Source organism: Chiloscyllium punctatum, chromosome 36 (genome assembly GCF_047496795.1).
Source record: "Chiloscyllium punctatum isolate Juve2018m chromosome 36, sChiPun1.3, whole genome shotgun sequence".
Classification (NCBI taxonomy): domain Eukaryota; kingdom Metazoa; phylum Chordata; class Chondrichthyes; order Orectolobiformes; family Hemiscylliidae; genus Chiloscyllium; species Chiloscyllium punctatum.
In genome coordinates this window covers 36,422,711-36,447,392 of record NC_092774.1, presented here as the reverse complement: position 1 = coordinate 36,447,392, position 24,682 = coordinate 36,422,711, and the positions used below count along the sequence as shown (strand labels likewise).

At 46.2% G+C, this 24,682-nt stretch overlaps 1 long non-coding RNA gene and 2 other non-coding genes across 8 annotated transcripts in view; 1 reads left to right on the top strand and 2 right to left on the bottom strand.

Moving 5' to 3' along the window:
- Positions 1 to 6,948: 6,948 nt before the first annotated feature.
- On the top strand, positions 6,949 to 7,038 carry trnap-ugg (transfer RNA proline (anticodon UGG)). Its single transcript is given in 2 exon segments — positions 6,949 to 6,984; positions 7,003 to 7,038. It is a non-coding gene; the product is annotated as a tRNA-Pro (tRNA).
- A 2,559-nt stretch (positions 7,039 to 9,597) lies between these two features.
- trnaw-cca (transfer RNA tryptophan (anticodon CCA)) lies at positions 9,598 to 9,669 on the bottom strand. The gene has a single exon. It is a non-coding gene; the product is annotated as a tRNA-Trp (tRNA).
- Positions 9,670 to 16,067: 6,398 nt separating this feature from the next.
- Positions 16,068 to 24,682, bottom strand: part of LOC140460390 (uncharacterized) — a 33,975-nt gene continuing 25,360 nt past the window's right edge. For 4 of the 6 annotated variants that reach the window (XR_011954055.1, XR_011954061.1, XR_011954057.1 and 1 more), the window contains exon 4: positions 16,458 to 21,053. This is a non-coding gene — a long non-coding RNA (uncharacterized lncRNA). Of the gene's footprint in view, positions 16,220 to 16,457; positions 21,054 to 24,682 lie in introns of those variants that run through there. The other 2 variants (XR_011954060.1, XR_011954059.1) reach the window with 1 other exon arrangement.

Below are 24,682 nucleotides of genomic sequence, written 5' to 3'. Positions count from 1 at the left end.
CCGTTTCCTCTGGCAGCGCATTCCATACACATACCACCCTCTGCGTGATTCAGTTGCTCCTTCGGTCTCATTTCTATCTTTCCCCTCTCACCCTAAACCTATGCCCTCTAGTTCTGGACTCCCTGATCCCAGAGGAAAGCCTTTGCCTATTTATTCTATCCATGCCCCTCATAATTTTGTAAACCTCTATAAGGTCACAACTCACCCTCTGATGCACCAGGGAAAACAGCCCCAGCCTGTTCAGCCTCTCCCTCTAGCTCAGATCCTCCAACCCTGACAACATCCTTGTAAGTCTTTTCTGAACCCGTTTAAGTTTCACAACATCTTTCCGATAGGAAGGAGACCAGAATTGCATGCAATATTCCAACAGTGGCCTAACCAATGTCCTGTACAGCCGCAACATGACCGCCCAAATGCTGTACTCAATACTCGTACCAATAAAGGAAAGCATACCAAACGCCTTCTTCACTATCCTATCTACCTACGACTCCAATTGTAAGGAGCTATGAACCTGAACTCCAAGGTCTCTTTGTTCAGCAGCACTCCCTAGGACCTTACTATTAATTGTATAAGTCCTGCTAAGATTTGCTTTCCCAAAATGCAGCACCTCACATTTATCTGAATTAAACTCTATCTGCCACTTCTCAGCCCCTTGGCCCATCTGTTCCAGATCCTGTTGTAATCTGAGGTAACTCTCTTTGGTGTCCACGACACCTCCAATTTTGGTGTCATCGGAAACCTTACTAACAGTACCTTTTATGCTCGCATCTAAATCATTTATGTAAATGACAAAAAGTAGAGGGCCCAGCACTGATCCTTGTGGCACTCCACTGGTCACAGGCCTCCAGCCGGAAAAACAGCCCTCCACCACCACCCTCTGCCTTCTACCTTTGAGCCAGTTCTGTATCCAAATGGCTAGTTCTCCCTGAGATCTAACCTTGCTGATCAATCTCCCCTGGGGAACCTTGTCAAATGCTTTACTGAAGTCCATATAGATCACATCTACTGCTCTGCCCTCATCAATCTTCTTTGTTACTTCTTCAAAAAACTCAATCAAGTTTCTGAGACATGAATTCCTATGCACAAACCCATGTTGACTATCCCAAATCAGTCCTTGCCTTTCCAAATACATGTACATCCTGCCCCTCAGGATTCCCCCCAACAACTTGCCCACCACCGTGGTCAGGCTCACCGGTATATAGTTCCCTGGACTGTCTTTACCGCCCTTCTTAAACAGTGGCACCAAATTTGCCAACCTCCAGTCTTCCGGCACCTCACCTGTGACTATCGATGATACAGATAACTCAGCAAGAGGCCCAGCAATCACTTCTCCAGCTTCCCACAGAGTTCTCGGTTACACCGGATCAGGTCCTGGGGATTTATCCATCCTTAACCGTTTCAAGACATCCAGCACTTCTTCCTCTGTAATCTGGACATTTTGCAATGTGTCACCATCTATCTCCCTTCAGTCTGTATCTTCGATATCCTTTTCCACAGTAAATACTGATGCAAAATATTCATTTCGTATCTCCCCCATTTTCTGTGGATCCACACATAGGGCGCCTTTCTGATCTTTGAGGGGCCCTATTCTCGGAGGAGAAAGTGAGGACTGCATATGCTGGAGATCAGAGCTGAAAATGTGTTGCTGGAAAAGCGCAGCAGGTCAGGAAGCATCCAAGGAACAGGAGAATCGACGTTTCCGGCATAAGCCCTTCTTCAGGATGCACAGTTGGGCCACAACCAAGGATAGGCTGTAAGAGTGAATGAGTGAATAAAAGACAAATCCCACCTCGCCCATGAGGAGAAAGTGAGAACTGCAGATGCTGGAGATCAGAGTCGAGAGTGTGGTGTTGAAAAAGCACAGCAGGTCAGGCAGCATCCAAGGAGCAGGAGAATCAACGTTTCAGACAAAAGCCCTTCACCTTGCCCTCTCCAGTGTGTGTTGTGAAACTGCTTAACTGCTTAATCATTTCTAGTGGCCAAGCAGAGGCTGATAACAAGTTTGGAACATACGAGAATGACCTCAGCTGAAACCATGGATTCATGTCTCACTACAGGAGACCCAGCTACACAATACACACAAACTCTATCTCACACACACACACGCACACACACACACGCGCGCGTACTCACACGGTCGTGCAGACCCTCTCTTATCGACAGGCTCTCTCTCAGACACACATTGATAAACCACTTACACTCACATCCATGCACACACCTTCTCACACAATTATACCCCATCACACGTACACTTTACCCAGCATGCGCGCACACACACACACACAGACGCTCTGTCTCATGAATGCACTCGCACATAGAAGTCTTTGGGGTGAATTGCATTTGCAAGGTTTTTTTTGAAATAGAAAAAGTCTGACTCAAGACTGGGATACAGAACGACTCTAACCTCACAGCTCTCATGCGTTATCTGAACTCAGGTGTCACCTCCCTTTATAAAACATTAAGTTACCTGGAGAATGTCACTAAAAAGAAGTTCTGGGATTTCCAGATTAATGAACCGAAATCTGCAACCCATTTTAAAAGATGAAAGACTTAACAGGTTTCTTCAATGTATCATTTATGTTGCATGACACTATAATCTTTTGTTATATATTCTGTGTCTTACCATTCTACTCAACAGCTACCTGATGAAGGAACAGCGCTCCAAAACCGAGTGCTTCCAAATAAACCTGTTGGACTATACCCTGGTGTTTGTGTCATTTTAAAACTTTGTTTCCACAGAATACAGCCCACACCTCCCACTGTTGCCAGTAAACTTTGCAATGCCAATGAATCAATAAACCTGCAGTCCTAAAATAATTACAATTTCGAACAATACCATCTACTCATTCACTGTTCCTTCTGAGACACGACATTGGAAACTCGGTGCTGGTGGCTGAAAGAAATGAGAAGCTGTTGGATCTCCCAGCTTTCAATGAGAGTTTAAGCCTGACGGTAAGTTCAGGTAACCTTTACTGCGACCCAACTTTGTTGCAGCTTCAGATCTCCACATCACAAGGCGTACAAAAAGTAGCTTTTCTTTTAAAAAAAGCACCTCAAGCTCAAAGTGCACACGCTCACCCCCACTCCTCCCACCACTTTCTTTATTATTCGTCAGTTAAGTTGTCCATTTGCAACTGGATCCTTCGTACAGCCGGGTAAAGCATGCATCTGGGACGACTGAGTGAATCCTTTCCCGCAACGGCAGTTTCCATCACTTAAACGGACATGAGTGAATCAGGTGGGTTTTTGCCCTCTGAAAATGGTTTCATCCTTAGATTCTGAAGTCCAGATGACTGACCGAATCCCAATTCTGCCATCTGCTGCGACGGGATTCGAACCTGAGTCCCCAGGGCTGGGTTGTGAGCGGCACTCGGCCATCGCTCCTTCCATCCCCCCTGCGATGGCACGTGAACGCGCTGGTACCTCCACAGGTGGGAGAAGCAGGTGAAGCCCTTCCGGCACTGACAGCAGGTGAACGGCCTCTCTCCGGTGTGGACCCACTGGTGGGTCAGCAGTGCAGCTGACTGAGTGAACCCCCTCCCGTACATGGGGCACGTGAATGGTTTCTCTCCCTTGTGGACCCACTGGTGAGTCTCCAGATGGCTGATCTGACTGAAGCCCTTCCTGCACACCGAGCAGGTGAATGGCCTCTCCCCGCTGGGAATACATCTGTGGGTTTCCAACACGGATGGGGAAGGGAATCCTTTCCCTCAGTCTCCACATTTCCACAGTTTCCCCATTGGGGGAGATTTCCGTGTGTTGGTCTGGGTTTGAAATTACAATCAGAGCGGGGACATAGTCTATCCCCACCGTCAGGGATGAGACTTTGATTCCCCCAAGCTGAGTAAATGATGTGAAGCACTTTTCACAGTCAGCGCACTGAACCTCCCTCACTCGGTGTCTCAGTATTCTTCCTGCCACACCAGTGTCCAAAATCTCTGAAGCAAACAAAAGCAACCATGTCTTCTTGATTGGAATGACTGCTGATATTCAAGTCCCAATGAATCAAGTGGTTCTGTCAGAAGTTGATGTATCATTTGTTTTCAGATTTCTTTCGGCATGTCTTCCTGCAAAAAAAATCACAAAATAAGTGGTCATTGTCAGTACAGTGAAACGAACATAACATAGGTGGCAGTTCGTGTAGTTTGCCAGATGCCTGCTGATCACACAATACCCAGCACACAGAAACCTGAAATCCCTCATGCAGCCAGATAGGCTCAGGTGTGTTTAGAGGAAAACTTAATTCAAATCTAATCTAATCCTAAACTAAATACGTGTACATATATATATCAATATGACACTCCTTTCAATGCGGCTCAGTTCCATGAGAAACTACACTTTTAATTGCGAACATGAGGAAAAAAGCAGTCATTTTCCAGGGTGCAAACTGCATACGTGCCAAACTGAGGGAATACACAAGGAAAATACCTAAAATAGAGATAGAAAGTATTTGAGCACCTTTGCAGAATCTGCTCCCTCTCTGGATTCACTCCAGTTGCTACAAGTAAACCTCCCTGGGGGTCAGACAGCCCTGCATCGGGAAGCACTGGGATGGTTAACTACGACCAGTTTACATGGGGAACACATCTCCACATTAAACAGCCTCGAGGCAAACTTCCCTTCCTTCCACTTAAAGTTCAAGACCCCTCAAAGCGAAATTCCCCAGGTAAGTTTGGAAGAATTTCTTCCAGGTGTTCACTGATCATTTCTATGAGCACTTTGTTAAAGTTTGAATATTGCGAGTTTTGAAAATTAGTGATTCTGAGCAAAATCATATTTCGAAAAACAGAATGTGGGAATTTAGACAGAGTTTATTTTTGCACATCGACGATATGTCTGCACAACGGCATATGACACGACAGCAGTGAAGATCTCCTGACGTCATTCTCAAACGTGCCTGCCACACGCCAGATGAAAAGCTAAATACTTCTCTGGAAAAACTGCCGAGCAATGCAGGAGAATGGCACAACGCGTGCGTGTTGGGACCGTAACCCAAAAGAGAGACCGTTCTCTCCTATTCATTCAACGTCGTCTTTAGCAGCTTTCCCGTATAACGGCGCTCTGTTCTGCACCTTGCCTTCTCATCCACTTCCCAAAAAACTTCGACATAAATATTTCACAATGATATACTGGCCCAATGTGTACAGTTGAGGTGACAACATCTGAGTGGTCTCCTGTTCACTGTATCCTATGTTGAGGAGGGCAATGCTTGTCACTGGCCACTCAGGTGTCAGAGAAAAGTTTCGAAACAGTAGAGGGAGCCGGGTTCTTGGGGACGGGGTCAAAATACAGCAGGGAGACAGAATGAGAAGCAGCTGTTCTGGAAACTCTTCGTCTCTTGCAATTCAGAGAGCAATGTCAAATGTATTTCACACTAAGCAAGTCTCAACTGGCTCAAGAGGTGTGTGGTGAATGAGGAAAGAGCTGCGCTTTGGCTTGTTGGTCTAGGGGCATGATCCCAGATAGACTCTTTAACTGTGCAGACTTGTGTGCGGTCCTAGATTCAAATCCCAGTCAAGGCTGCGTCGCTTAACTTGATTTGTGCAAAAATGCCCCATTAATTTTCTCAAAAAGCACCTTGGTGAAGCGAGGTTGGGCTGTCTGGAGGATGAAAGAGGCAGAAAACAGGGACGTGAAATGGTTGGAGATCGCGTTGAACAGGTTGACGTGAGTGGTGCGATGTTTTAGGAATAAGGTAAAAATGTCAGCAATCAAGGTAGGTTGAAAAATTCGGCCAGCTCTCCTCGGAGAACCGAAGTTTTCCAAGTCAGTAGGGGCCGAGAAACAGGAAATAATGCTGTTAAAATGCTCCCATGCCTGAAAGGATCTATTGTGATTCGGCAGAGATTTAAACTCACGAGGACGAGCGAATGCAGTAGAATAGGTTGCGGCAAATGTGCAGGTAAAGTGCTGCTTCACCTGGAAGGTATGTTCGAGCCTGGAAGGATATTCTGGAGGGAGCAGGTAAATTGTGCTTCTGAGTGAAATCACGGTTCGTAAAAACAGAATGTGGCAATTTAGACAGAGTTAATATTTGTTCGTCGGCGACATGTCTGCCGGTGCGCGATGGGAGCATAACCCAGAAGGGAAACCATCTTCCCTATTCACTCAATGTCGAGTTTAGCAGCTTTCCCGCATAACGGCGCACTGTTGTGCACCTCGCCTTCTGATCTGCTTCCCAAAAAACTTCGACGTAAATATTTCACATTGATACACAGGCCCAGTATGCAGAGTTGAGATGACACACTCGTGGAGGTCTGAGGGGTCTTCTCCGGTTCTCTGTGCCCTATGTTGAGGAGGGCAATACTTGTCACTGGTCACTCCGGTGTCAGAGAAAAGTTGAGAAAGAAAACGGTTTAATTTTCTGCCAGTAGAGAGGGCCCGGTTCCTGGGGACGGGCAAACGGCAGCAGAGAGACAGAATGAGAAGCAGCTGTTCATACAGTCATAGAGATGTACAGCATGGAAACAGACCCTTCGGTCCAACCCGTCCATGCCGACCAGATATCCCACCCCAATCTAATCCCAGCTGCCAGCACCCGGCCCATATACCTCCAAACCCTTCCTATTCATATATCCATCCAAACGCCTCTTAAATGTTGCAATTGTACCAATCTCCGCCACTTTCTCTGGCAGCCCATTCCATACACGCACCACCCTCGGCGTGAAAAGGTTGCCCCTTAGGTCTCTTTTCTATCTTTCCCCTCTCACCTAAACCCTAAAGCCCTCTAGTTCTTGACTCCCCAACCCCAGGGAAAAGACTTTGCCTATTTATCCTATCCATGCCCCTCATAATTTTGTAAACCTCCATAAAGTCACCCTCCAACCTCCGACGTTCCAGAGAAAACAGCCCCAGCCTGTTCAATGTCAACTGGAACTTTACTCTGAGCAAGACTCAGCTGGTTCAAGAGGTAGGGCGGGGGCAGGGACGCCGGTGCGCCGACCGTGTGGCTCGTTGATCTAGGGGTATGATTCTCGCTTTGGGTCTTCGTCGACGCAAACGTGCGAGAGATCCCGGGTTCAAATCCCGGACGAGCCTGAGTTTCGTGAATCGCGCGAAAGTGCTTGTTTAATTTTCTCAAGAAGCACCTTCGTAAAACGAGGTTGGGCTCCCTGGAGGACCAATGGGACAGAAAGCAGCGAAGTGAAATGATTGGAGGTAGCGTTGAATAAGTTGACGTGAGTCGTGCAGTGTTTGAGGGATGTCAGCGATGAGGGTCGGTTGGAAATTTGGGACAGCTCTCTTCGGAGTACGGAAGTTTGAAATCTGGCCCGATTGAAGCTTTTCAAGTCATGCGAAGTCTAGACAGAGAAAGTAATGTAGTCAAAATGTTCCTACGCCTGAAAGGATCGGCAACGATTCGGCAGAGTTTTAAAGGCATGAGGAAAAGAACCGAAAGTGACATTAGGAAGAATGCTTTCGTACAGGGAGTGGTTGGGGTCAGTAAATCCCTAACTGACACTGACAAAGAGGCAGATTCATTAGACGCAAACGGGAATTCGGTGATCATGTTTAAAGTAATAATCTGCAGAATTACATGGAGAAGGCAAGAGAATGATACGAATAGAGACCCACGTGTACTTACTGTGTCGACCCAGCAGAGCGAAGGTGGGCCGCATGGCGTCTATTTAGAGTGAAATCACAAGAGAATGTGGGAAGTTAGAAAAAGTTGATGTTTACACAGCCTCCATACGTCTGCGCAACACCATATCAGACGACAGCAGTGAAGATCTTTGACATCAGTCTCGAACGTGCATGCCACGCGCCAGACGAAAGGCTGAAGGGGCCTTTGGAGCGGAGCGGCGCGCCGAGAGTAGGAGCCGAGTGGCGCAGCGGGGGCGTGCTGGGCCCATAACCCAAAAGTCGTTGGATCGAAACCATCCTCTGCTATTGTTCACTGCCTCCTTGAACGACCTTCGTTTGTGATGGTACTCTGTTCTGCATCTTGCCTTTCAAACGGCTTCCTGAGTGTTTCAGTGCCCCGTACCGATACTGTCGCGAAACTCACACTATTCAAGTTACGTGCTTTTGGAGGTCTGAGTGGTCTTCTCCTGTTCTCAGCTGCTTTGGGAGGTGGCTGTACCCATGGCTGGTGGCTCGTTACTCTAGGATATGATTCTAGCTTTGGGTCTTCGAGCATATGCAGCCGTGTGAGAGTTCCCGCGTTCCGATCCCAGGCGAACCATCAATCCTTAAATTGACCTGAGCAAAAATGCCCGATGAATTTTCTCAAAAGCCGCTTCGTTAAATAAGATCGGACTGCCTGAATTAGGGACGACGCAGAGCTGCCATTGCAGTGAACACGGCGAAGGGAAATACGTGTTGAAAGTGAGAACAAGTATTGCAGATTTTTCGCCCGCGCAATCCGTGTCTGAATGAAACCTCCACCTGTATTACGCTCAATTCTGAGGGTGATACTTCAGGAAGCGGGGAAGTGAAGTAATTGTTGAACCAGCAGATCTAAGGTGGGCTGCATGGCCTCAGTCTGCGCATTTTGTGATTCTGAGTGAAACCGGAGTTGGATCAATGGAACATAGGAAATATGACAACGGACATATTCTGCCCAACAGGATACTCCATCACATCAATGAAGGTGTTTTGACGTCATTCTCGAAGGTACATGCCACAATACAGATTCAAAACGGAGTATTCCTTTGAATCACTGAGTAATTTGTTGACAGTTATTCAGTTGAGGTGAGCGGAGTTGCGCATTGGGAGCCACTCCAGTTGATAGGATGAAGCCGTTTTCTCCTGTGTGATAGTCCCACCTGCACTCCAATTTGCTGTGCTTCCAGTCAGTAGATGCAGATTACTGTCCCATACTGATACACGGGCCACGATGGCCCAGCTGTGGTGATAAGCTTGTGAAGGTCTGAGTGCTCTTCTCTTGATCTCTTTCTGGCTGCTATGATCCGAATCATCAAACCTCTCTTCTCCGAGATAGGAATAAACTGGTGAAGGTGAAACACATCAGTTGTGGTGTGTTCCATGCGCAGGAGGCCCTGCGTTAATTCCTCACGCAGTTTCACACAGCAGCAACCCCTTGATGAATTACGCTTGGCAAAATAATCGATTGAACCAAATCAGTGTCCGCCATTGGATTTTACTGACGCCGTTTATAAAATTCAGTCTCACCGTTAATGTGGAGAGAGGCCGTCAGACTGTAGTTTCCGCTCCTTCTGTTGAATAACGATAATTTTAACTGTGTCCAGTGAGAGGAAAGAATTTGCTGTTGGTGGGAAACATTTCTATCTGCACTCGCTGTCACTCTCCTGATAGATTGAAACATAAAGCTGGGAGTCTCTGGATTATGTTGTAAAAATATCGGTATTATGTTATTCACACCGCGCTGTCACCGACTGAACGAAGCGGCTGCCCAGAGGGAGGCGGCTGTGTTTAAATCCCGTGATGAACTGGGGGAGCTGAGCATTTACCCAAACAATGGGCACACTACCTCCCTGACACAGTGTTCACAAATCAAACTGACAGCAAAGCTTCACGTGTGATTGAAAGTTTCCGTAAAGAAGACTTGGCTCAACAGATATCCGGAGTGAACGTGCTCCTTTCTTGATTTGAAATGTAAGAAGTCGACGTCAGTGAGCCTGACGTGATTCGAACACGCAACCTTCTAATCTGGAGTCAGACGCGCTACCGTTGCGCCACAAGCTCATGAACGACTGGTGAGCTTTATTCATGCTTAAGGAAAGTGATCGCGCCGCAATGATTTTACGTTTTGAATAACAACGGAGATTAACAGTTCATGTCTGTTCTGTCTCTCCCCCGTCTCCTTCTGTCTCTCGAAACGATTTCCAACTCTACCTCAATAAAAAGCTGAAAGAACTGCTGATGCTGTATATCAGAAACAAAAAAAACAGGAGTTGCCGGTGACCCTTCCACAGAACTGATGGTGATTGGGAAAACGTTGGTTAAAATGCAGGAGATATTGTGGGAGGAAGACGGATGCAGTAAATGATAGATCAGGACACAGCCCAAAGCGAGGGAAGAACTGTTGGACAGGAAAGGGAGTTGATAACGATCTGTGTGGGAGGGTGAATGGAGACTGTTCGTGGCTAATAATAGGTAGTGTGTAATGACAGACTGTGTGATAACAAGGCTTGGTGTGTGTGGAAGGGACGAGGATACTAACGATTTCAGGCCCTAGAATTATTGAATTCGATATTGGGACCGGAGGATGTATGGTCCCCAAGTGAAATATTCGATGCTCTTCGTTCTGCTGGTGCTGAACATCGCTGGAACACTACAGTAAACCTGAGACAGAGATGTTGGCCAGGGAACAGGGTGGGGTGTGGAATTGGCAGGCAACTGGAAGCTCAGGTTCTTTTTGCGGGCAGAACGTAGATGTTCTGTGCAGCAGTCACCCAGTTTTAGGCTTCATTTTCCCCATTGTAGATGAGACCACATTGTGAGCAGTACTCTTGCCACCATCCCGGCTCCTTCCCGCTGAGGTTGTGCCCCAAGCGCCAGGCAATTCACAGATTGAAAAAAACATATTATTTACATTCTGAGAGTTAACAATCGATGCCCATCTCCCCATACGCCTTCTCCATACATCTTAACCACAGATATAGCCACCCTCAATCCAAAAACAAAAGGACAGCAGTGAAAAAAGGCCCCAGACAAGACCTAACTGACCGTTTTACTAAATAATTCCAGTTTTACATTAAGGCAGTACATATAAAGCCGATAACCACAACAAAAAGGGGCAAAAAGTAGCATTGTCTGTCATGATGTCCCGCCTTCACCCCGACCTGAGTCCTTTAATTCAGAGAATTCACAAAGCGCTTCGCCTTTTCTGCTGAATCAAAACTATATACCGTCCCTCCATGAGAGAAATGCACCACGGCCAGGTACCTCAAGGAATATTGAATGTTCAGATCCCTTAATTTTCTCTTAACTTCATCAAATGCTCTTCTGTTCTTAATCCAGGCTCCTGAGAAGCCCTGAAAAGACATCATTCTTGAGCCTTTGTGCATTAAGGCCTCTGGATCTCTTACCAATCTTCTTGCTGTTTCAATCACTAACTGTTTTTCTTTATAATGCAGGAGTTGCACTAGGACCGTGCGGGGGCGCGGGTCCAGCCCTGACCGCATTTTGATCCGGTGGGCCCGCCCCACACTCAACAGACCCGACTCCAGCCCCAGAAATCCAACGAGGTTTTCACCTTCCTTACATTCCGGAAGACCCGCGAGCTGTAATATTTTTCTTCTACTTTTGTTTTCCAGGTCATCCATTTGCTCCTGAAGGACCCGAACCTGGTCTTCTCGCGTTCAGATCCTTCCTCCTGAGACCTCCGCCACGGTCTCCGATGCCACGGTCCTCTCCTCCGCTGCCTATTCTCTTCGGGCCAACATTTGAATTTCCTGCTCATGCTTTTCCAGCGTGGCAGGTAGTGGTTCCACCGCTGCTTCAATCTTATCTCAGAGTTTGGCAAACTCCGAGAGTAACTACTGCTGCCCATTAAACCCAAAGGGACTGCCCTGGGAGTTTGAACAATGGCTCGAGGCACCCCCGATGCAGTAGGGGAGGGCCCTGCCTGCTGCACCCCTGTCGGCCCCTTTCCTTCATTTGCTTTCATTCTGATCCTAACGCTGTCAAACCACAATTATAGCAGCTCCAGATGTTCAGTAAGTTTCTATTAGCAATTATTTTTCTCTTACAGATGGTTAATGAGGTGGTGGGGGGGCGGGGGTAAAGGTCCACATTGCCGGGGGTATGGCACAGAGCCCAGCACAGCAGACCACTCAAACCACCGCCATCTTGGATTTCCAAGAAAATGGTTTTAAGACCAGTACAGGGTCATACAGCACAGCTACAGGGTCATACAGCACAGAAATGGACCCTTCGGTCCAATTAGTCTATGCTGACTATGTTCTCAAACCCAACTAGTCCCATTTGCCAGTGATTGACCAATATCCCTCTGAACTTTTCCTATTCATGTGCTTATCCAAATGTCTATTAAACATTGTAACTGTACCTGCATCCACTACTTCCTCTGGACACCCATCCACAAAATCCACTCTCTGTGTGAAAAAAATGGAGGTCTTCATGTCTTTTTAAAAATCTTTCTCCTCTCCCCTTCAAAATTTGCTCCCGAATCTTGAAAGCCCCACCCTAGGGAAAGGACACCTGCCGTTCACCTCATCTGTACCCCTCATGATTTTATAATCCTCTATAACCTCACCTCTCAATCTCCTCTGCTCCAGTGAAAGAAATCTCAGTTTATCCACCTGGCTGTAGGTATATTCATATCCAGTTATGATCTGTTCAATGCTGGTGCAGGGTCAAAAGACCAAATGGCCACCTCCTGCTCCCAATTCTCTCACTCTGTGTCCAGAACAGCATTGGGAGATTGGGAAAGGGGAGATATCTTGTTTGTTTTTATTTTTAAAATACACTTGATTCCCACAAATAAAATCAACAGGTACAAGTACAGCACATGCAGTATTCCTCATTGCAACTTCAAGGTTTTGTGTCCTCTTCTTCCGCGTTGGCTCCAGCACATTCGGCTTCCTTCCGCATCCCACCCCGCCCCCCTCCCCCCCCCCCCCCCCCCCCCCGCCAATCCCCGCCCTGAGCCGTTGATGCTTCCATTCTTTATAAAATCAAGAGAGGCATGGATAGGGTAAATCGACAAGGTCACTTCTCTGGAAATCCAGAACTAATGAATAATAGGTTTGGGGGCGGTGGGGGAGATTTAAAAGGGACCTAAGGGGCAATTCATGCAGAAGATGGTGCATGTAAGGAAAGAGCTGCCAGAGGAAGTAGTGGATGCTGGCATAATCCTAACATATTTAAAGGCATCTGGATGGGTATATGAATAGGAAGGGTTTAGAAGGATATGGGCCAAACGCTGGCAAATGAGACTAGATTCGGTGAGGATATCTGGTCAGCATCGACCAGTTGGACCAAAGGGCCTTTGTCTGTGCTGTATATCTAGATGACTCTGGTTTGCCACTTCAGTCTGTTTAGTTTCTCTCTAGTATCATTGCCTTGATGTCTCATTCCAAAACTCCCCCACCCCCGTGGGTGCACGTTAACCATTTTGCGTTTGGTTGTTTGTCAAGAAGCTGAATTGCAGGTTCATCCTGAATGTACACACTTTATTTTTGCTTCCCAAAATCACTCTCAACTGTATCCCAATGTCGTGGAAGATATTAATTTTCAGGTGGAGGTATCCAAAATTCAGAGAGATGTCAGTCATGACTGTTTTGCTCTTCTGTCCCTGTCAGATCCTGATTCAGCACTTTCAGGAGAATTAGAATGGAGTGAGAACAGAGGGAGGGAGAGAGAGAGAGTGGGATGGTGCTTTCAGTTTTGTGGAATAACAAAAGAAAAGAATGTTCTGTAGAAAGTAGAATTGCTTGTTCTGAATTTCTACCCTGGGCTGACAGTGCTGACTTTTGTAACCTCGTTTTACAGAGTATTTGAAGATCTGAAGATGAAGTTTCAAAATCAAGACATGAAGGGCTTATGCCTGAACCATTGACTCTCCTGCTCTTCGGATGCTGCCTGACCCGCAGTTTTCGACTCTGATTCTCCAGCATTTGTGAGCCACTCATTCCATCGGGACTGCAACAATTTTCAACTATGATCCAATTGGTTCCTGTTTCAGTACGTTTTCAGCATCAGTGGGACTGGAAGAGAGACCCTACTGTTGCAGCAACGCACTGAGTGTGGAGCCTGAATCAGTTATCTAGCTGGATAGAGGAATTCAAGGCAGGGAGGGGACATACACGCGTTTCTGTGCAACTGTAGCTTCGGCGATGGAGAAACCATGGAAGTGTGGCGACTGCGGGAAAGGCTTCCGTGTCCCGTCTGCCCTGGAGACACATCGGCACAGTCACACCAGGGAGAAGCCATTCTCCTGTCCTGAGTGCGAGAAGGCCTTCAGTGATTCCTCTGCCCTGCTGAGGCACCGACGGGTGCACACAGGGGAGAGGCCCTTCAGCTGCCTCAAGTGTGAGAAGGCCTTCAATGATTCCTCTGCCCTGATGAGGCACCAGCGGGTGCACACAGGGGAGAGGCCCTTCCGCTGCCCAGATTGTGGGAAGGTGTTCACTCGCTCCTCCCACCTCGTGATTCACCGGCGGGTCCACACCGGTGAGAAGCCCTTCCCCTGCCCCAAATGTGGGAAGGCCTTCAGCGATTCCTCTGACCTGCTGGCCCACCGGCGGGTCCACACCGGCGAGAGGCCATTCACCTGCTCTGTCTGCGAGAAGTGCTTTACACGCTCTTCCGACCTGCTGAAGCACCGGCGGGTCCACACTGGGGAAAGGCCCTTCAGCTGCTCTGAGTGCTGGAAGGGCTTTGCCCAGGCCTCCCACCTGCTGACACATCAGTGGGTCCACACTGGGGAGAGGCCATTCACCTGCCTCGAGTGCGGGAAGGGCTTTGCTGTCTCCTCCACTCTACTGACGCACCAGCAGGTCCACACTGGGGAGAGGCAGTTTGCCTGCCCTGAATGTGGGCAGAAGTTCACAATGTCCTGCAGCTTGAACAAGCACCAGGGGAGGCACCAATGCTCCCAACAATCCAATTCTGCCGGTAACACTGCTGAGGGTCATCCCCAGGACTGAACGTCCTGCCCTTTCTGATAGTGGGTGCAGTGGGAGAGCTGATAGGTTTTTTTGTTTTCTACTTGGGGGGGGGGGGGGAGGGGGGGGTTGGGAGTGGTGGTGGCTCATTGGTTAGCACTGCTGCCTCATAACACCCGGGACGCAGATTTCATCCTCAGGGTGACTGTCTGTGTGGAGTTTGTACGTATTCCTCCCCCGCCCTGGCCACCAGTGTCTGTGTGCATTTCCTCCGCATGCTGCAGTGTCTTCCCAAAGTCCAAACATGCGCATATTTGGGCGAATTGGCCAAGCTAAATAGTCCCATAGTGTTCAGGGTGTGTAGGTGTGGTGCATTAGTTAGGGGTAAGTGCAGAGTGATAGGGTAGGAGAATGTGTCTGGGTGAGTTACTCTTCAAAGGGTCGCTCTGAACCTGTTGGGCAGAAGGGCCCATTTCCACACTGCAGGGACTCCATGATTCTGTGAACATTGCTTCCAGTGGGCGCTGCTGCTCATTGAGCCTAGGACCCGCAAAATCCTAAGACCACAAGACCATTGGAGCAGAAGTTCGGCTATTTTGACCCATCGAATCTGCTCCACCATTTGTTAGAGACAAAATAAAAAACTGCAGATGCTGGAATCTAAAATAGACAAACAGGAGGCTGGGCACAACAGGACGTGGAGAAGTCAGCATTTCAGATATTATCCCTCAGGACTGAAGAAGGGTTCTACCCGAAACGTTGACATCTCCATCAGAAATGATTTATCAGGATGTTGTTAGAACTAGAGGGCATAGGTTTAGAGTGAGAGGGGAAAGATTTAAAAGGGACCTAAAGGGAAAACTTTTCATGCAGAATGTGGTGCATGTATGGAATAAGCTGCCAGAGGAAGTGGAGGAGGCTGGTAGAATTCCAGAATTTAAAAGATATTTGGTTGGGGACATGAATAAAAAGGGTTAGAGGGATTTGGGCCAAGTGCTGGCAAATGGGACTAGATTAATTTAGAATATCTGGTCAGCATGGACGAATTGGACTGAAGGATCTGTTTCCGTGCTGTACCTCTCTGACGACCGGTCCTGATGTAAGTTTAGAATTGAGTAACTTTGAATAATTCAATCTTGTTGAATTCACCTCTGGGAAGGTTTCAAATGAACCCCTCCAAGCGATATGATTTAACTACGCCGAGTTGGATAAAGTATCCCATCAAGTTCAACATGAATGCGCAGTTGAAGAAGTCAGAAGTCACACAACCCCAGGTTACAGTCCAACAGGTTTATTTGAAATCCCAAGCTTTGGGAGCATTTCTCCTTCATCAGTGCTGCTCCTTCATCACTTCACCTGATGAAGGAACAGAGCTTCGAAAGCTCGTGAGTTCAAATCTATCTATTGGGATTGTCACCTAGTGTTGTGTGACTTCTGACCTGTCCACCCCCAGCACCTCTGCATCAGAGTTGACGAATGAGATCAGATTTTATTCAGCATGATTTAGTGAGATATTCATCTGGATGTCCTTATGACTGAACCATCGATCCTTCTGCTCCTCGGGTGCTGCCTGACCTGCTGAGCTTTTCCAGCATCACACTCTCAACTCTGATCTTCAGCATTTTCGGTCCTCACTTTTTCCTGGTTCATGTGGAAACTCAACACTGTCAGAGTGACAAAGAGACACCAGTCATCGATTACTATAGCACAGAGACAGGCCCTTCAGCCCATACCGGTCCATGCTGACCAAAATGTTTGTCAACACTAACCTCATTTCCCTGCACTTGGCCCATATCCTTCTAAAGCTTTCCTATCCATGTATTTGTTGAAACGCCTTTTCAATGTTGTTAATGTACCTACTTCAACCACTTCCACTGGCAGCTGTTTCCCCAGGCGAACTACACTCTGTAACTATTTTGCCCCACATCTTTTCTTCCATATTTCTCCTCTCACCATAAAAACGCATCCTTGGTCTTGAAATCCTCCCCCTAGGGAAGAGACAGCTACCATTAAGCCATCTCTACCGCTCTTGGTTTGAAAATATTGCCTCAACTTCCTCTGCTCCAGTGAAAAAACATCCCAGCCTCTCCAGCCTAAATTCTGATTAGATAATAATGGCAGTGATGATTTTGGCTGTGTGTGTGTCAAGGATCTCTCATTTCTAAGCCAATGCTGTGCCTCTTAAGTTCACCTGATTGTAAAACGAATGGCACCCCATTCATTTAAAATGTCCATGTTTTCTGTGTAAAGTCGGTCCTGGTCAGTAAATAGGCAGTGGTGTCTTATATTCCCGTAGACTTCTTGTGACCGGGTTCATATGCTCTGTTTTGAGATGTATGAGTAAATCTTTAGAACAAAAAATTAATGCATCCTTTATTCATGTCTCATTATTAAAAACACTTTCTCCAATTACAGATGTGATTGAGAAGCTTCTCCCACTGAATCTTTGACTGATAACAGCATTTGTCAGGCTTTTGAAAGTCACTGCAGCTCTGTCACAGCACAGGGGAGGGCTCTTTCAGACAGAACGCATCATGCAGAAAATTCTCCCACAGTAGTCGAGCAAAGTTGACATCTTTTTAAGACATTGTGAAACTTGAAAGGGTTCAGAAAATGTTTGGAAGGATGTTGCCAGGGCTGCAAGGTTTGAGCTACAGGGAGAGGCTGAATACGCTGGTACTATTTTCCCTGAAGCTTCAGAGTCAGCCAGAAACATCTGTTGAATCAGGAAACATCTCTTCCTGCAGCAGCTTCAGACAGACTGCCTGCTAAAACCCAAACCAGGGGAAAAGAATGGGACAACTGCCCTTTCATTGTAGAAGTGTTTTAGAAAATAAAATGTCAAACCCTTTTCTTTGATTGTTGCCTTAGCCAGTATCTGTTAACCATTAGCGAAATCCTTAATCCTAGACGAATGAGAAGCTCTGCCTTTTACAACCCCTCCTGAAAATAAACCAAGAACAACATAATCTTCTTAAAAGGAGCAGCATCATCACAACAGAAAGCACCTGAACTGAAACATTTGTATCAAAGGGCTGTACAGTTAGCAGGACAAGACAACAGGTTTTCAATTTCACCAATCAATTTAAATCAGCCCCATTGGCTACCAAAAACTTATTAAATTGAAATCCTAAAGTTTTGACAACAGGACCAATCCTATCATAAAGAATTGGTGCTCTCAGTCATCTGTGTATTAGAGAAAGCATCATTTAGAAAAATAAAGAAGGGGTTCCTGAGAGGAATCGGAGGAGGCAACCCCGACAGAAGATGGCACAGAATATTCCGGAAGACACATAACCTGGTTGTAATCTGAGAGATTAAATTCTATTTTGTGTTATTTGAGTGGGACATGTATTGATTGGAACAGCATACCAGAAGAATTTTGATTTATTCCAGAATACTCAGTAGTTAAGAAGGATTTATTCAGTTTGTTAGTAGTTTCGTTCATTTGTTCACCGTGAGAGTTGGTTCAATAAATTGCTGATTGTTGATTTTAAAGTGTCAGGGACTTACATTTAACACTACAGCAGGTTACACCACTTATCACACTGACTTTACAGATTAAAGGGCAATGTGCCACTCTTTGGACGTTTCGGTTTGAGATCTTGGAGAGACTGTGTTGCCTCCTTCTTCCCAGGGATGGTTAACAAGTCATTTATCATATTGATTCTGCTCTGCCATTCAATCATGGCTGATATGTTTCTTAACCCCATTTTCCCTGTAACCTTTGAGCCCCTTGATACTCAAGAATGAGTGAATGGTGGAGCAGACTCAATGGGCTGAATGGCCTAATTTCACTTCCTGTGGTGTCACAGTTTCTCGTCAGCCCTTTCGTTTCTTGGTCCAGAAAGCGTTATTGTTGACTTGTGAAGTTGGGGAAGTTCTGGAGTTTACAGGTGCACACCATGCTCCTCTCTGCCTCCTCCTCAGCCTTCAAGTAAAGGGAAGACCTTTCAGAACAGAGATAAGGAAACTTCAGAAAGAGAGTGGTGTATCTATGGAATTCACTGTCCCAGAAGGCTGAGGAGGCCAGATCATTGAATATATTTAAGATAGGATAACTAGGTTCTTGAGTATCAAGAGGATCAAAGGTTACGGGGAGAATGGGGTTGAGAAACTTATCAGCCATGATTGAATGGTGGAGCAGACTCAATGGGCTGAATGGCATAATTTCTGCTGCTATAGCCTTATGATATGCTGATGTGTGGAGGGGTGAGGATGGGGGAAAAGAGATAAAGAGGGGATTACAATTAAGGTGAAGCTGGATACAGACACACAGGAAATACACGAATTGTACGATAAATTTCAGACCACATAGAAACACTAGCATAGAGAGGGATCTGACTATATAGATTTCCAAAAGTGGCAACACAGGCGGGTAACGTGATCAAGAAGGCACATACCACGTTTGTGTTGAGTGTAAGAGTTAGCGAGTTATGTTACAGCTATTTATTCCGGTCACATTCAGAATATTGCGTGCAGTTCTGGTCGCCACACTACTGGAAGGACGTGGATGCTCTGGGGAGAGGGTATAGAGAAGGTTCACTGGGATGTTGCCTGGTCTGGAGGTCTCATTATGAGAAGAGATGGGATAAACCTGGATTATTTTCACTGTAAAGATGGAGGTGGAGGGATGACCTCAACAAAATGATGAGACACACAGATTGGCTGGACGGGGGCGGCATGGTGGCTCAATCATTAGCACTGATGTGTCACAGTGCCAGGGAAACTGGTTCGATTTCAGTCTCAGGTGACTGTCTGTGTGGAGTTTGCACATTCTCCCTGTGTCGATATGGCTTTCCTCCGGTTTCCTCTCACAATCCAAATGTGTAGGTTAAGTTGGATTGTCTATGCTTAAATTGTCCCACAGTGTTCAGGAATGTGAAATTTAGGTACATTAGTCAGGGGGTAAATGTCGAGTAATAGGGGTAGGGAAATGGTTCTGTGCGGATTATTCTTTGGATGTTTGGTGTTGGGCCAGATAGTCTGTTAGATACTCAGGGTGGAAAGTCAACTACAAGAGGGCACAGGTTCAAGGTGAGAGGGGGACAGTCTGGGGGAGAATTGAAAGGGAAGATTTTTCACACAGTTGGAAGGTGGATGCCTGGAATTCACTGCCAGTGGATGTAGTGGAAAGAGGCACGTTAGCAACACTTAAGGTGTATCTGGATAGACACATGAATGGGAGGTGAATACAGGGACAGAAACCACGCATCGGCAATAAATAGAAAGGTCTAAGTTAGGATTAAGAATTGGCACAGGCTTGGGTGGGGAGGGGGTAGGGGGTAAAGTGAACTTTCTAAAAGCAGGCGATACCTGTATGCTGATGAAGGGGCGGGTGGAGGCTCAGGTGGAGCATAAACACTGACAGAGGCCAATTGGATCGACTGTGCTGGAGACTGAATGGGACAGAGACAAATGTATCTATTTCAGATCGACCTGCACTTCAGCCGCTTCTGTGGACTGTTTCCGTAGGGAAGGTGCAATCCCAGGTTCAGAGAGCGTCAGCCCCCACTAGAAGTAAAGTGGGTGAGAGCACAGCCAGTCAGCATAAAGGAACCCCTTACCCTTCCCACTTCACCCACTAAACAGGGTTCAAGATGTGACTGTCAGCAATGGTAACAGCAGAATCCAACCCGAATCCCTGCGCCATCTCAATTGTGAAGTTGCTGGTGTCTCCACAAGTTGCACGACTGGGTGAAGCCCTTCCCACACACTGGACAGGTGAATGGCCTCTCCTTGGTGTGGATGTGCTGGTGTTTGCGCAGGGTGGAGGAATCGCACAAGTCATTGCTCCACATGGGACAGGTGAATGGCTTCTCCCCAGTGTGGATGCAGAAGGTGAGCAGCAGGTGATACGACCGGGTGTAGCCCTTTCTGTACACGGAGCAGGAAAACGGTTTCTCCCCGGTGTGGATCCGCTGGTGCAGCAGCAGGTGGTGTGACTAGTGAAGCCCTGCCCACACACGGGGCAGATGAACGGGTTCTTGCTGGTGTGGACACACTGGTGGGCCAGGGGGTGGTGTAACTGAGTGAAGCCTTTCCTGCACTGAGTGCAGGTGAACAGTCACTGCCCCATGTGCAAACGCCGATAAATCTCCAGCGCAGATGGCAAAGGGAAACCATTCCCACACTCCCCACATTTCCACGGTTTCTCCATGGTGCAGGTGCCCTCATCTGTCTCAGACCTTAACAATCAGTTGAAAACTCGCTCACGCTCACAGCCTGTATGTGGTGTTACTGAAGAACCCGCTGATAATTGGAACACTCTCATTCAGTCTGTAAAGCTTGTTCCAGTCACTACTCTGGTGTGTGGGTATGGGAGACTCTGAGTTTCCTGTCACACTGACGTTTAAAACCTAACAAAGCAGACAGACCTTCTCCCCTTTGTTTACAAGGCCATCAATATCCACGTCCTTGTGAATCAAGTGACTGTCAGACTTTGATGTGAGGTTTGGTCTGAGATTTCTGCCGCCAAATTCTTCTCCCGTAATATTCCTGTGAAGTGATTGCAAAGGTCATCACAGTCAGTCCATGATAGAAAATATGAACGTAATTCTAGTTACTGTGGAACATTCTTTCCTCTCAATCCCAAAGATCTTTGTGTAGATCTATATGTAACTGTAAACCAACATGGTTATGGGGCAGACTGCATACCTCCACGAAGAGTTCATATGGACTCAAGTTGCTAAATGGACCTCTGTAGTGCAGTATTGACACTCTTACTGAAGATCTACAATATGCTGCAGTATGATATTACAAGCCCAGAAACAACTGCAAATCAGACAAGGTCCTTTCAGAAGTTGGACCATGAACTTCTGAAGCTGCTGCTGCTCTTCCTCTCTCTCTGAATGAAGATTGATCTTCACCCAGACTGCAACTTCCTTCCTCTGTCCAAATATTTGTGAACACAGCCCTTTTTTTGAAGGATGGCATGTTTCCTGATTATCACAATTAAAGGGGGTCTTCCCCCTGATATGCAAAGGGACAGTCAGTCAGGGGAGGACAGGGTCCCATCTTGTGTTGTTGTGTGGAATCTGTGACAGCTGCAACAATTCATCCCAACTGCTGTACTCAGTGCTCTGACTGATGAAAGCAAGCATGCCGAAAGTCTTCTTCACCGCCCTATCTACCCATGACTCCACTTTCTAGGAGCTATGAACCTGCACCCCTACATCTCTTGGTTTCAAATACTGCATATGAAACAGATTCGGTGGCTGTTGGTATGTGTGCTTAACTTGACTCTAATTTGGTATTTTATACTGAATGCCATGACTGATGAAGGCCAGTGTGCCAAAAAATTTCTACCTGTGACTCCATTTTCAGAGAACTGTGAACCTGTACTCCAAGATCCTTCTGTTCCACTACACTCCTTAAGGTCCTGCCATTCACCATGAAATTCCTACCTTGATTTGACTATACAAAATGTAAGACCTCACACTTATCTATATTAATCTCCATTTGCCATTAACCTTAAACCTATGCCCTCTAATTTTGGACTCCCCCACCCCAAGGGAAAAGACCTTGCCTATTTACCCTACCCATGCTCCTCATGATTTTAATAAATGTCTGAAATGTCACCCCTCAGCCTCCAAAGCTCCAGGAAAAATAGCCCCAGTCTATTCAGCCTCTTCCTGTAGCTCAAACCGTCCCACCCCGGCAGCATCCTTGTAAATGTTTTCTGAACCCTTTCAAGTTTCACAACACCCTTCCTGTAGCAGAAAGCACAGAATTGCATGCAGTATTGCAACAATGATGGAATCAATGTCCTCTCTGAAGAGGATTTTAAAACAATATTTATAACTACAAGCAAATCAAGTTAGTTGGGCATGACTTTCCCATAGCAGTTTATTTTGGTTGTCCTTCATTAATCTATGTTTTATAATATATATGAAAATATTTTGAGGGATGCAATTGTTGCTTGCACGTCCAACATTTGCTCACCATCCCTCGTGGCCTTTGGACCAAGCAATTGGCTACACGCTAGAAGGCAGTTGAGTGTCAACCACATTGTAGTAGGTCTGGAGTCACATGATGTGAGCGTGCACAGACGTGCGTAGGGTTTTGAATGGTAGATTTCCCTCCCTTAAAGAACACTTTCACGACAATCAGTAATGATTGGACAAAAGCAACAGTTCTGGCAGCATCTATGAGGAGACGACAGTGTTACTGTTTTGAGTCCGGTGGCCCTTCAAAATTAGGCTGGATTCAAAACACTAAACTGTTTTCTTTCCACAGATGCTGCCAGACCTGCTGTGATTCCCCAGCAATTGTGCCTTTTGTTGCTGATCTCCAACATCTGTAATTCATTGTCTTAGCCAATAATGGTTTCCTGGTTGCCAATACTGAGACAAACTCTCACTTCCAGATCTTTTTATTCATTGAAATTAAAGTCCACTAGCATCCATGATGGGATTTTAATTTTTGTTCTCAGAAGACAGATCTCTGGGCTACTTAACCAGTATCACTAGATCACAATCTTCCCTTCACTGACAGTGACAATCTTGTCCTGAATATTTTTCTTTAGTCATTCATGGAACGTGACACTTTGTCTCCCAAAACAAACCAAGTGCCAATTCAGAGGGCAGTTAAGAGTCAACCACATGACTTTTGATCAAGAGTGACACATTCACCAAACTGGGAAAGGACTGAAGATTTCCTTCCTTTAAAAAAAGGTTATTAGTGAACAAGATAGGTACTTATGACAATTGATAAGATCACCAAAGCAGCGATAAGCTTTATAGTCCAGATACATAAATTGATTTCAAATTGCATCGGGGCCATAGCAGTATCAATTTGAAACTCCAGATGTTAAATCCAGTAACAATGCCCAAATGCCACCAACTCCCTACAATCTCTAGGCTTCCCAACACTGACTGGTCTGTAATTGCCAGTTGTATCCTTTTCCTCATTACTATTTACTATTCAATTCAGCCCATTGAGTTGACTCTGCCATTTATTCAGATCATGATTATTCTGGCAAACATTTACTCCACTTTCCTGCCATTGTCCCATAATCCTCAATTCACTTACTGATATAAAAAAACAACTATCTCAGCCTTGAATGCAACCCAGGCTCAACAGCACTCTGTCATATCAAGTTCCACAGATTACTGCCCTCAGGAGAAATCCCAATCTGTCCTAAAAATGCAATCTCTTATTTCGAAGTTACTTCCTCTGGTCCCAGACTCACTCACTTTTCCACATCTAGCCTGTCAAGTCTCCTCAGAATCTTGGACATGACAATAAGTTACCTCTAATTCTTCTAACTTCTAATAAGCCCAGGCCCAAACTGTTCAGTTCTCCTCATAAGACATTCTTTCCATACCTGATATCATCATGGTCAACTTTCTCTGGACTGCCTCCAATACCAATATATCCTTCCTCAGGTAAAGGGCCCTAAACTGTTCACAGTATTCAGTTGTGGCCTGACTAAGACCTTAAATAGGTTTACTATAACCTTCCTACATTTAAACTCTATTGAAAAGGCCAACCTCCCATTTGCCCCCCTATTACTCACTGAAAGTGGATGAAGACATTCGTGGACGTTATTCCAAATCCCTCTAATTCTAAACTTTTCTCCATTTAATATTCAGTTCTTCACCTCCTGACAAACTGCATTACCTCATTTTCCCATCTGCCAAGCTTTCGCTCATTTGCTGAACCTGTCTATATCCCTCTCCAGATATCTAATGTCATCCTCGCCACCTGCTTTCACATCAACTGTCTCTTCTGCAAACTTAGCAATAGTACGTTCACTTTACTTATCCAAGTAATTCTTACATATATATTGCAAATAATGTTGGCCCCAGCGCTGATCCCTGTGGTACACCACTAGTTACAAGTTGCCATCCTGATCATGCTCCTTACCACAACTGTGGTAGTTAGCCAATCCTCTTTCCATGCTAACATACAGTCTCCAACACCCTGGACTCTTTGATTATTTCATGAGATGTGAATATCATTGACTGTGCCAACAACTCTTCCCAAATTGTCCTCGAAAAGGTGGTGTTGAGCTGCCTCTTAAATTGCTTCACAAATATGACGTGGACTACCACAATGTTCAGGAGTGAGTTCTAGCATTTTGGTCAATAACAGAAGTAATGCGATATATTCCGCAGTCGGAA